The 13839-nt window shown below is 38.5% G+C and overlaps 1 protein-coding gene across 2 annotated transcripts in view; it reads right to left on the bottom strand.

The window, feature by feature from the left end:
* SERPINB7 (serpin peptidase inhibitor, clade B (ovalbumin), member 7) overlaps positions 1–13509 on the bottom strand; it is a 43613-nt gene extending 30104 nt beyond the window's left edge. Inside the window, exon 1 of one of the 2 annotated variants that reach the window (XM_005861544.2) lies at positions 13166–13509. The gene's annotated coding sequence lies outside the window, so the exon portion shown is untranslated. Of the gene's footprint in view, positions 1–8723; positions 8745–13165 lie in introns of those variants that run through there. The other variant, XM_014535875.1, reaches the window with a different exon arrangement.
* Between the last annotated feature and the right edge of the window lie 330 nt (positions 13510–13839).

The following is a 13839-nucleotide window of genomic DNA, read 5'->3' as shown; positions in this document are numbered from 1 at the left end:
CTTGTATTCATTGACATAAAATTTTTTTCACCTTTCTCCCCTGAAGTTTCTCTTTGCACAATTGAGATGGGGAATTAATTGTTATAATACATTTATGGCTACTTCTTGACCTTCCTCTTTGAAAAGCAATGAATTTCATACTATATCACTTCTGCCTTTCATTCCGGAGCACTATTGGGGCGGGGGATAATTATTAAAATCCATCAATAAAATACCAATAAGACATTAGTCAAGAGAAATTTCCTTCACATCCTAAAATATATTCAAATATTCCCTGAAAGCTAAAGTCACTGTGTTTTATTTGTGTGTTTGGTGTTTTATTTGTTCTGAACTGCAGAAACTGATATTTTGTTATAAACTGTATTTACCATATCTAATCATTCTAATCTAAGTTATCTATTTGAATAAAATCCTGTAGTAGCGAGTTCCATGACTTAATTGCATGTTGTGTCATGGTGAATTCATTGTAAATGCTTTGAATGTTAGGTCTATTTTTACTTCTTGAGGTATTCTTTGTTGTTTCACTATGAGCAGAGCACAAAAGAATTCAATTAGTCTACATCTGTTATTTACATGTAAATATTTACCCTCTCTTCTCTTTCTACCTTCTCCACTTTCTTCTTCTCTTTTATGTTTGAAATGAATAAACTTAGCTTTCAGTTGGCTATAGATACTATTATACAGTATTTCCCTTGGACATTTAAATGAACACAATCTTTGGAACTTTCTAAGATCTCTTCCCATCAGAATTTGAAATACTGGAGGTCTGAGTGGTTTCACTTATTTGTGCCATGTCATTTTATCACAATATCATGATCACAACAGAATAATGAATGGCAAATTCCGAAAAGATTTAGTCATCACTATTGCCTATTCGTGACCTTTTTTTATTTGAACTCTTTCAGTTTTATGATATTTATGAACACATAGGTAGGAGGTTTTCTAAAAGAAATCCAATTCTAATTTCTTAAGCAAATTAGAGTTCCTTTTCCACCACAGAATTTCTACTTCCCAAATAAATGCCATAATTGGTCCCATTTGACTTCCTGAACTATTTTTTTTACCTCATCTTGAATATCATTATCTTTCATGAAAAGCAAATATTTTGAATCTCCAGATTTATTGAGTTTTACCCTTGAACAGTTTCAGTGGAAAGTTAAATGTAAACAATGTATTTATTTTTTTCCCATAAGCTTTTACTTTCTTATCCTTTAAAATCATTGTTCTGGTTCTCAATGACTGCTTTAAAACTACATTCTATCTATATTCTTCTACTTGCAGTGTTATTTTTAAATCTCAACATAATTGTTAATTAATTCTAGAAATTCAGTGACCTGGGAGATAAACATAAATCCACTCTTTCTTTATGAATAGATAGGCATATAATCAGCGAAAGGAAATTTAGAGCTCATTTAAGTCTAAATGTCCCATTTTACAATATGAAAAAAATAGGACTCAGAAAGCTTGTGCTTTTTCACATAGGAAGTTGGAACTGCTTTATATGATTATCTCAACATAGGATGAAAAAGCCATTGACACAATCCTATACCCATTCATAATAAGAACATTTTAAAAACATTTAAGAAAAAAAAAAGATGCCTACTATCTCTGCTACTACTGAGCATAACACTGACTAAATTAGCAAGTCAATCAAAGAATAAGAGTGGGCCAAAAAATAAGTCAAATTATTTATAGATGTTGTAAGAGTATACGTGGGAAACCATACATAATTAATGATAAGAATGGCTTAGCGTTTGAACATTTTGACCTATGAACCAGGAGGTCAAGGTTCAATTTCGATTCAGGGAACATGTCTGGGTCGCGGGCTTCATCCCCAGTGTGGGGCATGCAGGAGGCAACCCATCAATGATTCTCTCTCATCATTGATGTTTCTATATCTCTCTCCCTCTCCCTTCTTATCTGAAATCAATAAAAAAAATATATTTTTAAAAAACAAGTCAAATGATAAAAGAATCTAGTGAAGTAACAGGTATAAAGTTAATCTACAAAAATCAGTAGAAAGTCCAGAGTTATAGTCAAATACCTATGGAAAGTTAGAATGTGATAAAGGCAACATCTCAAATCAATAGGATAAAAAAGGATATTTAAATAAACAACTCTGAAAAAGATACAATGATATCTACATCTCATCCCATACCTAGTAATAAACTCCAAATGAATTAGGGATCAAATAAAACCATAGATGTACTAGAATAAATATATATAAGTCAATTCCTCTTTAACTGTTGTGGAAAAGGCTTTCTAACTATGACTTAAGATCCAGAAAAAGAAAAGACAAGACTGATAAATTTGACTACAAAATAAAAATTAAAACTTGTGTATGTCAGAAAATACCAAAACCAAGCCAAACTGGGGAAAATACTAGTATTCATAACACATACCACGAAGTTTTATGTCTCTAATATGTATAAAAACTCTTAAGCATGAGGAGCACAGCGTACCAAAAAGTTAATAGAAAAAAATGTAAAAAAAGACATGAACAGGCAGCTCACAGAATAATTGTTTAGTTTTAAATAAACTTTATTTCTTAGAGCAGTTTTAGGTTCACAGCAAAATTGAGCAGGAAGTAAAGAGATTTCCTCAATACTCCCTGCTCCTTACATGCATTAGCCTTCACATGATCAATGTCCCCCACCAGAGTGATACATTTGTTACAACTAATGAACCTCCACTGACACATCATTATCACCCACAGTCCAGAGTTTCCATTAGGATTCACTCCTGGTGTTGTACATTCTAGGGGTTTGGACAAACAGTTGACATGTATCCACCAATATAGTATCATACAGAATGGTTTCACTGACCTGAATGTCCTCTGTGCTCCACCGAGTCACTCTTCTCCCTCCTCACTCCTATTTTATATTTCTTTGTACTTAAAAATATATTATTTCTTCTTCTGCTCTTATGTTTAGAACTTCTCTGAGATTCAGTACCTGATTACCCACATCTTCTGCTAGTTTGGTTTGTTTCATTTTTGTTTCCTTGTACAGTTTTTTGCTATGAAATGAAAATCTATATATCTAATTATAACAATAATTAACTACTCTACTATTATTTCTTTAAACTCTTTCCCCCAAATGTGTATGATTCCTATTCATCACAAGTTCAATTTTAACCATGTAAATTTCTGAGCTATATTCTGTTCCATCAACCTGTCCACTTTTTTATTAATTAAAACTGTTTAATAATACTATATTTCAGCATTTGATAGAACAAGGCCCTCAAACTTGCTTCTTCTTGAGCAGACTGTTGAACCTCAGAGGGAAGGCAGGGGAAGGTGAGTGGGAAGAGATTAACCAATGAACTTCTATGCATATATGCATAACCCGTGGACACAGACAATCTGAGGGCCAGGGGGTGGGGACAGGAGTGGAAGAGGTTAATGGAGGGAAAAGGAGGACCGATGTAACGCTTTCAACAATAAAGATTTTTTTTAATTGTTTCTTCTTTTCAAAACATTCTTGATTATTTTGATTTATTTAATTTTTCACAGGAATTTTAGACTTATTCTTCAAGAAAAAGATCCCAGTACAGAGTGACATTAATTGATGTGATTTCAAAAGCATACTGGGTCACATGTCACTTTAAGGAGAATAGCCTTGGTGCTCTAGTACAGCACCTCTTGGAAGCAATACTAGGATCTGGTTCCTCAGGACAACGCAATCAGTGGCCTGGGAGGAGCAGGAAACTGTGTACAGGAGATGTAGACACTGAACAGGGACAGCCAGACTCAAATAAGCACAGACCTGACTTCAAGAAAGGGCCAAACCATTCAATCACTCAATATTTACTTGAATATGAATCAGAGAGAAGACAAATTTGGCTTTCAAACCTCAAAGATACAAGACTTGCAACATACAAGCTAGAAAAGAATAGAGATGTAGCTGCTTCTCAGATTAGGTAACCAAGGCTGTAAGTAATTGAGAAAAATTCACCTAAGCCTATCCAGTCAGCCAGGCCTCACAGAGTTTGAGTCTTGGGAGAAACCCTCTTTTACACTGAAAGCTGCATAAGTTTCACTCTGGGCCCTGCCTTCAGTTTGGCTCTGAGCATATAAATGGCATGCAGAGTTTCTGTTTTCATAACTTAGGAAGTACTACTCAATTGTAATTGTATTATAATGCAATTCTCTACAGTGACCCATTTAGAAACACAGGTCAAACTTGTTCTTTTCTGGCTTCCATGGCCTGGAATATGCTCCCAAGTCATGGAATTTCCAAAGCATGGCATGGTGAGATGTTAGGATTTAAGCCATCAAAAATTAGTCTTTAATTTAGTATGTTAGTGAGTGTATATTCAAAGGATATAATCTTTAACAAAGAAAAATAGCTACAGTAATTTTTGCCTACAGTCAGTAATCTCTACCCCACTCAACCAAACTCGCAACTCACCTAGGTTATGGTTTGTTAGCCCCTAGTCTTCTTCCCTGACTTTCTGTTTTTTAAATGCTTTATATTCCCAAAACACCTTAACATCAGCTATTTATATTTGACTAGCAATCATTCTTTAGGTCAAGCATTGGATGAATTTAGCTTCTGACTGTGACTGCACCAGGATTATTTTGAAACTAGAGGCCCAGTGCATGAAATTCATGCTAGGTAGGGTCCTCAGCGGCTGCCAGCTTCCAGCCGGGCCTCCCTTCGCACCCGCCTGCTATATTCCATGCTGCCCCCTGGTGGTCAGCGCACATCTAACTCCCAGTAGGTCGAACTCCCGCCAGTGGGGACAATTTGCATATTAGGCTTTTATTATATCCTATCTAACAAAAAGGGAATATGCTAATTGACCCTCACACCATCGCAAAGATGGCGGCGCCCACAGCCAATAAGGAGGGAATATGCTAATTGACTGTCACGCCCTCAAAGATGGCAGAGCCCACAGCCACAAGATGGCAGCACCCAGTTCCCTCAGCCCCACCAGGGCTCCTGCCTCCAGAGTCCCCCAGTCTCCTCCGACCCCCAGCCACCCAGGGCCGGCCCGAGGTGCAGGCAAGCCTCAGATGGTGGCTTCCCAGCGGCCCAGGGCCACCCGAGGCTTAGGTAACCAGGGCTGGCTGAGGCTTGCGCTGCCGGCAGTGGCAGCAGCAGAGGTGTGATGGGGTGTCGCCTTCCCCTGATTGCCGGGTCGCCTCCTGCCCCTGAGGGCTCCTGGACTGTGAGAGGGGGCAGGCCGAGCTGAGGACCTCCCCTCCAGTGCACTGGGCCTCCACTAGGATAATAAAAGCTTATTTTAGACACCTTCACAAATTTAAAATGGATTCTTTTCCAATTTTTTAAATATTAAAAGTTAGACCAGCGCAACCATAGCATCATTTTAGGTTGAAAAATGTTTAAATTTTTAAGTAGTAACAACAGAAACCCTATAGAACAGTTTATTCTAGTGAGAAAATTTCTTTCTGAGAGATGTCTCAATTTTTTCTACTTGTTAGAATACTATTTACATTTGTTTAAAAATGAATTAGTAGTAGGAAATTTTGAAGCACAAAGCTGAATGAAGGTGACAAATTTTCAACAACTCTGTGAAGAATCTCAGAAAAAAATTATGTCGACACTTTGAGAATGAAAAGTAGAAGTTTATGCATTATTAGTTAGGTTGCTCAGTCTCTTTCTAAAGCAGGATTTTCATCCATAATTTCACTCCTTTCACAAACAATTATAAAGTGAGTCTGTGACTAACCACAATTCACCCAAACCCCAAGGTGATGTAATAATTTTAACACTAGACCACAATTGCTGGATTCTCCCCACTCCATTGTTTTTCTGACGCTATCTAAAAATAAGGATATGACCTAACCTCCAACAAATCTCATCAACCTGTTCATTCACAAGATGTGAATTGGCTTATGTTATAGGTAAAAGTGTAATTCAATGTTTAATCAAAAATACCCTCTTGTTGTATTCATATAACTCTTGTTTTGACCAAATACATGATAACTGAGAAATAAATATCAATCTAGAATGTGTTATGCTGAATGTAGTGAAATATGTCATCACATGAAATAACTCTTTTTTTTGTATATGAAAAGGCAAAGATTAATAAAACCCGTATTTGACATGCCTATTTAAAAAGTCTCAGTGATCATAGCACCTAGTTGTAAAGAGGAAAAAATGCTCAAAACCACAGACCAGGTTAGGTGTATCAGCAAAACTCTGGCATTCTGACACTTAGTTTCCTGCACTTGCCAATGTCCACAGATATTTTCCTCTGAGGTGGATAAAAGTCAGACAGAGCTTATACCATGTCCTCTTAGTCTCCTTGCTGGCTTTTCCTGTTCCCTTTATGCTCTAAATATTGGTCCCTTTACTCTCCTCACTCTTACTCTATGAGTTCTCACTCTTCCCATCACTTCCAAGACCACCCACCCCTAAGGACTCCCAAATTTGTATCTCCAAATCTAATATCTCCTTTAATTCTATATTCCAACACTTACTTGATATTTCAAGAACATCTTCAACTTCTCGCCTTCACATTTGCCCTCATGATCTTTCCCTAAACCTGATCTTTCTCTCCAGACTTCCCCATATCACTAAATGGAACTTCCATCAGCCCAATTGTCCAAGTATACATTTTTTAAAATATGTTTTTGTATTGATTTCAGAGAGAGGAAGGGAGAAGAAGAGAGAGATAGAAACATCAATGATGAGAGAGAATCATTGATTGGCCTCCTGCACACACACACACACACACACACACACACACTGGGGACCGAGCCCGCAACTCCAGGCATGTGCCTTGACCAGGAATTGAACTGTGACCTTCTAGTTCATGGGTCATCCACTGAACCACACTGCCCAGGCTGTTCAAATATGAAATTTGAGAGTGGTCTTTGACTTCTCCATTTCCCCCATATTTATGCAATCCATTGCCAAATGCTACTGATTCCTCCTCCAAACCACATCACAGAACTGTCCATTTATCAACTTTCAACTGTTGCAACGGTTTCCTCCCTCCTAACTCCTATAATGTGTTGAATTATATTCCCCAAAAAATATGTATTTAACCCTTACTCCCTAGTACACATGAATATGACCTTACTTGTATATACTTATCTATTGAATGGTTGTCTGTTCTTTACACTCTAGGCTTCATGAAGACAATGTCTGTATCTTTTTATGCCACTAAGGTAGCCTCTATCTAGTAGTTCTAGTATTGAAAATTGTTCTTCAATCAATGAAATCACAGAGATGAAAGGGGACAAAAGGACCTCCTTTTGTTGGTGAGTATTCTGAGAAATGGCATGTCCCATGTTGAGTTAGCTGAATTCCATCAACTTTGTGTTAAAGTTAAATTTATAATATGTTGATACAATAAATTATATTCCATAGATATATATTAATCCAATTAAATCAATATGACATTTGAAATTAAAATGTCATTATAAGAAAAAAAACCTCCTCTTTGATATTTGATCTACTGGAGAACAAGGTGGATTTTTGCTTGCATGTGCTTACTACCAGGTGCACTGGCTGAGACAGCCACAATATGCAGTTCAAAGCCATGCCAAGGAAAACCATGCAAATCAGATACTGGCACATGAATGGCCTGAAGCTGAGATCCTTAGCATATATGATTTCTTCTTAAGGAGGAAGCCATCATGTCTCCTAGACCTGATATATACACACTGACGTACATAACATTCTATAAGTCAGACTCAATAATAGAGGCATATCTTAGGCAGATGAGATCTGAATCAGGATACAAAAACTATGTCACCAGAGAGAAGAGGAAAACATCACAATCTTATTTCAGAGGGAAATTCCATGGACATTTTGGCATTGTGAACAAAGCCAATTTAACCCTTACTCCCTAGTACACATGAATATGACCTTACTTGTATATACTTATCTATTGAATGGTTGTCTGTTCTTTACACTCTAGGCTTCATGAAGACAATGTCTGTATCTTTTTATGCCACTAAGGTAGCCTCTATCTAGTAGTTCTAGTATTGAAAATTGTTCTTCAATCAATGAAATCACAGAGATGAAAGGGGACAAAAGGACCTCCTTTTGTTGGTGAGTATTCTGAGAAATGGCATGTCCCATGTTGAGTTCGCTGAATTCCATCAACTTTGTGTTAAAGTTAAATTTATAATATGTTGATACAATAAATTATATTCCATAGATATATATTAATCCAATTAAATCAATATGACATTTGAAATTAAAATGTCATTATAAGAAAAAAAACCTCCTCTTTGATATTTGATCTACTGGAGATCAAGGTGGATTTTTGCTTGCATGTGCTTACTACCAGGTGCACTGGCTGAGACAGCCACAATACGCAGTTCAAAGCCATGCCAAGGAAAACCATGCAAATCAGATCCTTGGCACATGAATGGCCTGAAGCTGAGATCATTAGCATATATGATTTCTTCTTAAGGAGAAAGCCACCATGTCTTCTAGACCTGATATATACACACTGATGTACATAACATTCTATAAGTCAGACTCAATAATAGAGACATATCTTGGGCAGATGACATCTGAATTAGGATACAAAAACTATGTCACCAGAGAGAAGAGGAAAACATCACAATCTTATTTCAGAGGGAAATTCCATGGACATTTTGGCATTGTGAACAAAGCCAAAGAAGAGTGTTGACTATAATAAAACTTATTTTAAGAAAGTTGTTCATTCAGATCTATCTTTTCTCCACTCATCAATTCAACATTCATCCATTCACTGATTCAACAGACTCTTACCAAGGGTTGATGAAGTGCTGGTCCTGTGCCATACTGGAGGGATACTACATTAAGGAAGATGCAGTTTCTTCATTCAATGAGCCCCTAGTTTGAGTTAGGGGACAGTTTATGAGCAATTACAAGGCAGCATGAAATGTGCCACAGGGGTGATGTGATGTCTGAACAACCAAGAAATAGAGTTCATTGATCACTGAACAGAGGGAGCAGAGAAATTTAGAATCATCAGATAAGTTGGTATTGGCCAGCGAGAGCCACACAGGCAAGCTTTCAGGGGCCATAGAGAACATGGTGGTCCTTCAAGTGACCAACAGAGCTAGTGGTCAAAGGCAGGAAAAAGAGAAATCAAAAAGTCAGAAGGGGGAAAAAAAATAAGAAAAGCTAGGTAATGAAATAAGAAGGAAATCAGGATTTGAAAATAATCAATTGTGGAAGAAAAAAATGAGTATACCCAGAGAGCTTAATCACTCTCATTTTATTAGAATCAGAATCTAAATTTTCATGTTGCAGGTGACTAACTGAATTTCCAGAATCTAAATTTTCACGTTGCAGGTGACTAACTGTATTTTCTAGATAAGCAAGATCACTAACTCTTCTTTAATATAATTTAGTACATCTTGAATTTTATTTATTTTACTTTTTTTATTAAATTTACTGGGGTGACATTGTTGGGTAGAAACTTTCAAAATGGTGATGCATACTAATGTGGGAAGAGGTAGAGAATTTGAGAAAGAGAAGGCTTGTAATTCACTAGGCACAGCTACAAAGAAATAAGGGTCCTTGTAAGTTTTTCTTCTCTCTCTCTCTCTCTCTCTCTCTCTCTCTCAATCTCTCTTTCATACACACACACACACACACACACACACACACACACACACACACAGGTTCCCCTTGGACTCTGCCAGCGAAATCTAGAATGTAGGACAGGAGTCTGGGAGGAAAATACAGTGCCAGGCCTAACTGCCCTAAATAATCAATGCCTTCTAATCTCACAGAATGTCCTTCCCAGCTCCTCAAGAAATGTCCAGGACCTCTCATTATCCTCCACCCTGACTCCAAATGGGACAGAGAGGAAGCCAGGCCCCACTACATCATGGAAGAATGAATGGCTGTGTGGCTCCGAATACCCTTAACAGACCAGCAGATGAGCTTAGTTATATCTCAGTGATGTCACTGGATTCCTCCGTGGGTTCTACAGGTGAATCTTGGGACAAACTACTCACGATATGCTACACACACACACACACACACACAAAAATGCATTACACACACACACACACACACACACACACAAAATGCATTCCTGCCCTGGTTGGGTGGCTCAGTTAGTTGGAGCATCCTCCTGTGCACCAAAACGTTGTGGGTTCGATCCCCAGTCATGTCACCTATGGGAGGCAGACAACCAATCAATGTTTCTCTCTCTCTCTCTCTCTCTCTCTCTCTCTCTCTCTCTCTCTCTCCTTCCTTTCTCTCTAAAAATTAATTTTAACAAATATGCATTTCTAACCAGCTTGCTGAAACATCCCACACACCCACAGCATAATGGTTTATGGGACCTACTACACAGTGGAGTTCATACTTGAGACTGAAGCAGGTACCAACATGCATGAGAAAATATGTCTGTCTGTACTTTACATCCCTTATGGTGCACTCCCTTTACATAACATCCCTAGGTACTGATGTTTAAAAAAAAAGCATCCCTTTGCTTTTCAACTTCAAAGGTTCGTGTGTAAATTGATAACATTTATCTCACTAAGTACTGTTACTATTTGTGTCCACCTTGGGTGATGGGTAATAACATATTGGTAAGCCATTATAATGACTTTATAGAGAGAAATTGATGCTTTTTTATTTGTGAAGTGATGCAATTCTTTCCAATAGTTGAATAAGGATTGTAAAAGTTTTTCAAAATGCAGATCTATTGAGCATTGTTTGCCTCTCTTACTCACCTTTCAAAGTGATGTTATTGCAAGTGAGTTTTTCTTAGCTCACCTGCAAACTCCAGTGTCTGCCATTAAAACAGGCTAATTATATACCAAAGGGACCAGTAGAAAGTATCTAGGATCATTCTCATTTTATCCTTAATTTTCATCCCTATCCATGCCTCCTACAATCCAAAAATTTCTCATCACTTCTCATAGGAAAGGAAAATTTGAAAACAAGTGAAAAAAAATGAGAAGAAAAGAGGCAGTAAAAAAAGGGGGGGGGCGTTCATTATTTCAGAAGAAGTAGGGAAAAAACTGAAAGCTTCTAACTATGGCCTGAAACAGCACCTTCAATCCAACACCTTAGTTTAAACACCAAGGGCACTCAGAAATTAAGACATTTTCCCCACACCATCCCCAGGAATCCATGACCTAAAAGTACCTTAGAACATTGGACTACTGTCACTACAATGTGATGACTGTGACGGCTGAAGATGCTCAGAAAGTACTTTAGGAAAGTGGAGGGGTTACAGAAAGCTTTTGAGTAGAGATGATGCTCAAACTCCTCTGGCAGAAAGAAGGGCACAATTCAGGGAGGTGGACTGGGCTGGAGGGAGGGCTCAGGAGTAGAGATTCACAGAACTGCCATTGTCCTCGCTCGGTCTCTCTCTTAAAAAATATATTTTTATTGATTTCAGACAGGAAGCGAGAGGGAAAGAGAAATAGAAACATCTATGATGAGAGACAATTATTGATCGGCAGCCTCCTGCATGCCCCCTACTGGGGATGGAGCCCGCAACCCAGGCATGTGCCCTTGACTGGAATTGAACCCGACACCCTTCAGTCCGCAGGCTGACATTCTGTGCACCAACCAGCTAGGGCACTGGTTTCTCTCTGACTGCCCAACGGCCAGCATTAACCCTGACAACTGTCTTTTCTCCTCGGAGAATCATCTAAGACCACAGGGCTGGTGCCTGCAAAATGTCATTTGTGAAGCTGTTATCTCTTTACTGGTTTTCTCATCAGCATCACCTGTGGCAACACAACCAAGTTCAGACAGGAACACAATCTGATCAGTTCTCACAGAATAAGTGAGCAAATCCTTGTTTGCTAGGCAGCAAACCCAGACACTCGGGCTTCACTCATTAATCATGAATAAAACAGCACACTTCCCTGCGGTGAAACTTCGTTTTTCATTCCACCCTACGCACATCTCTAACGCACATTTCAGACAAATGGGAGACTTTACACCTTTTTCTAAGAAAACCTTTCAGAATCATTTTACATAATCCCTTCAGACTAATCAATGTGATTTTTCTTATCGGAATAAATAGAACCTTCTCTACTCATGTGTTAGCATTGAACAGCCTGGATCAAAATCTTCCAGATAAAACTGTGATTAAACACAAGGTCTCCTGTTGTTACCATTTTTCTCCTAATCACCACAGATATTAGGGCCCCACAAATAGAAATAGTTCTCCTCCCTCTCCTCTGTGTCACACCTTATGAGAGGGTCTCATTAGAAGCCCACTCTCTAGTTCACTGTTATTAGTACAAAAACACAAGCAGAGATATCCAGGCTATAAATAATTGTAGAAAAATACAGTTACAGCATGGAGATTTCCCAAAGCTCAGCTATACACTGCTTTGCATTTTTTAGAGAACCTTTGATTCTGAATACTCTTACTAAGTACTCAAAATTGCCTAATATTACTAAAAACAATGGCAACAAACTCAGGCCTCTCACCATTGCTACTGAAGTTGCCAAATATCATTGATAATAATGGAAATATAATCAATAGGGAGTATCTCCTGCCAGCAGACTTTTGGGGGAACTATTATAATCATTACATTGTTGTCTCTAGCTTTTGTTCTTGGCTTGGGAATTGACATGTAACTTGTCACTAGGGTTCTAGATCATTTGCTGTAAAAAATAGAAAATATTAGCTTGTAAATATTCATTCATTTCATTCATTCACACATGTTTATTCAGCACTGCTGTGACTCCCTGGGATAGAAATCCCAGACATAAGCATTAAATATATTCAGTGCAAGTTATCTTTTATAAGAAGCAGGATTTGTTCAGCAGTCAGTAGGCATATTTCACATAAGGTAAAAATAATGCTGGTTTCCCTATATCCAACATATTGGCCAACATTATAAATGCTGCCCTCCTGTGATCTCAAAGATCACTCTACAACAACTGTGTAGAGAACAGATATTGGATAGGGGAGCTTATGATACCTTCAAGGAAGTGCAGAAAGCTATGGTTTTACCAAGCAAGGGGATGTCTTACTGTCAAGATCCTGCCTTTCCTCACCCAAGAGCTAGAAAGAGGTGCAGAGGCTGAAGGAAAGGTGGGGGTTTTAGCCATGCAGTTAGAGGAAAAGCTGTAATTGGAGGCAGATGAATGCTCCCACAGAGAGCTCCAGGGACTGTCCATTAATTTTAAGGAGCCTGATAAACTTAGAAGCCTAGAATGCATAAGAATTACCCAGCATGTGTAAGAATGCCACTTACCTCCTCCCACTGCACTTCGGAGGCCTTCACTGCTGGCTCCAGTTCCTCCTGTCTCCTCTCTCCTGAGACTCCTCACCCCTCCCATCTCACCTCTGCCAAGGTTCATGGAAAATGTCCCAGAAGTCCCATTGGCTCAACCCCAAGGGAGAGGTTGGTAACAGCAACAGTAGCTGCAGCAGTGACAATAATTTGTGAGAAGTCCCTCCCCTCTCCCAGACTGTTCTCAGAGGAAAATCAGAGAAGAAATATCAGATGGGCTTCCTTGTCAAGCTCAGGAAGGCTCGTGGCATCTCCCTACTCAGCTGGAAACAGAGAGCAGGGCCGTGGTGCATGTTATTCATCCAACTACTCATTCATGAAGAAGCAAACCCAAAATTCAACAGACTCTCCTTTCACATTCTTATCTACACTGTATGTACTTGGACATAGGGAAAATTATAGGTTAAGAGTCAGGAATCAGAGCTAGCAGCATAGAACATAGGGAAAAGGTAAACATGAGAGTGAGCCAGAGTCAAGATGAGCCAAGCAACAGGTAAAGAACTTAGCCAATCCTGTCCTCCACCCAGGACAGAGGTCCAATGCCTGGGTTTTATCCACTCCCAGGACAGTCATTATCTAGGGTTCAAATGGTGTCCCTGAAAGATGAAGTGACTCAAGTCCAGATCTCATGATAA

The sequence above is a fragment of the Myotis brandtii genome, unplaced genomic scaffold (assembly GCF_000412655.1).
Source record: "Myotis brandtii unplaced genomic scaffold, ASM41265v1 scaffold154, whole genome shotgun sequence".
Classification (NCBI taxonomy): domain Eukaryota; kingdom Metazoa; phylum Chordata; class Mammalia; order Chiroptera; family Vespertilionidae; genus Myotis; species Myotis brandtii.
The sequence above is the reverse complement of the archived record's forward strand: the minus strand, read 5'-3'. Positions and strand labels throughout refer to the sequence as shown.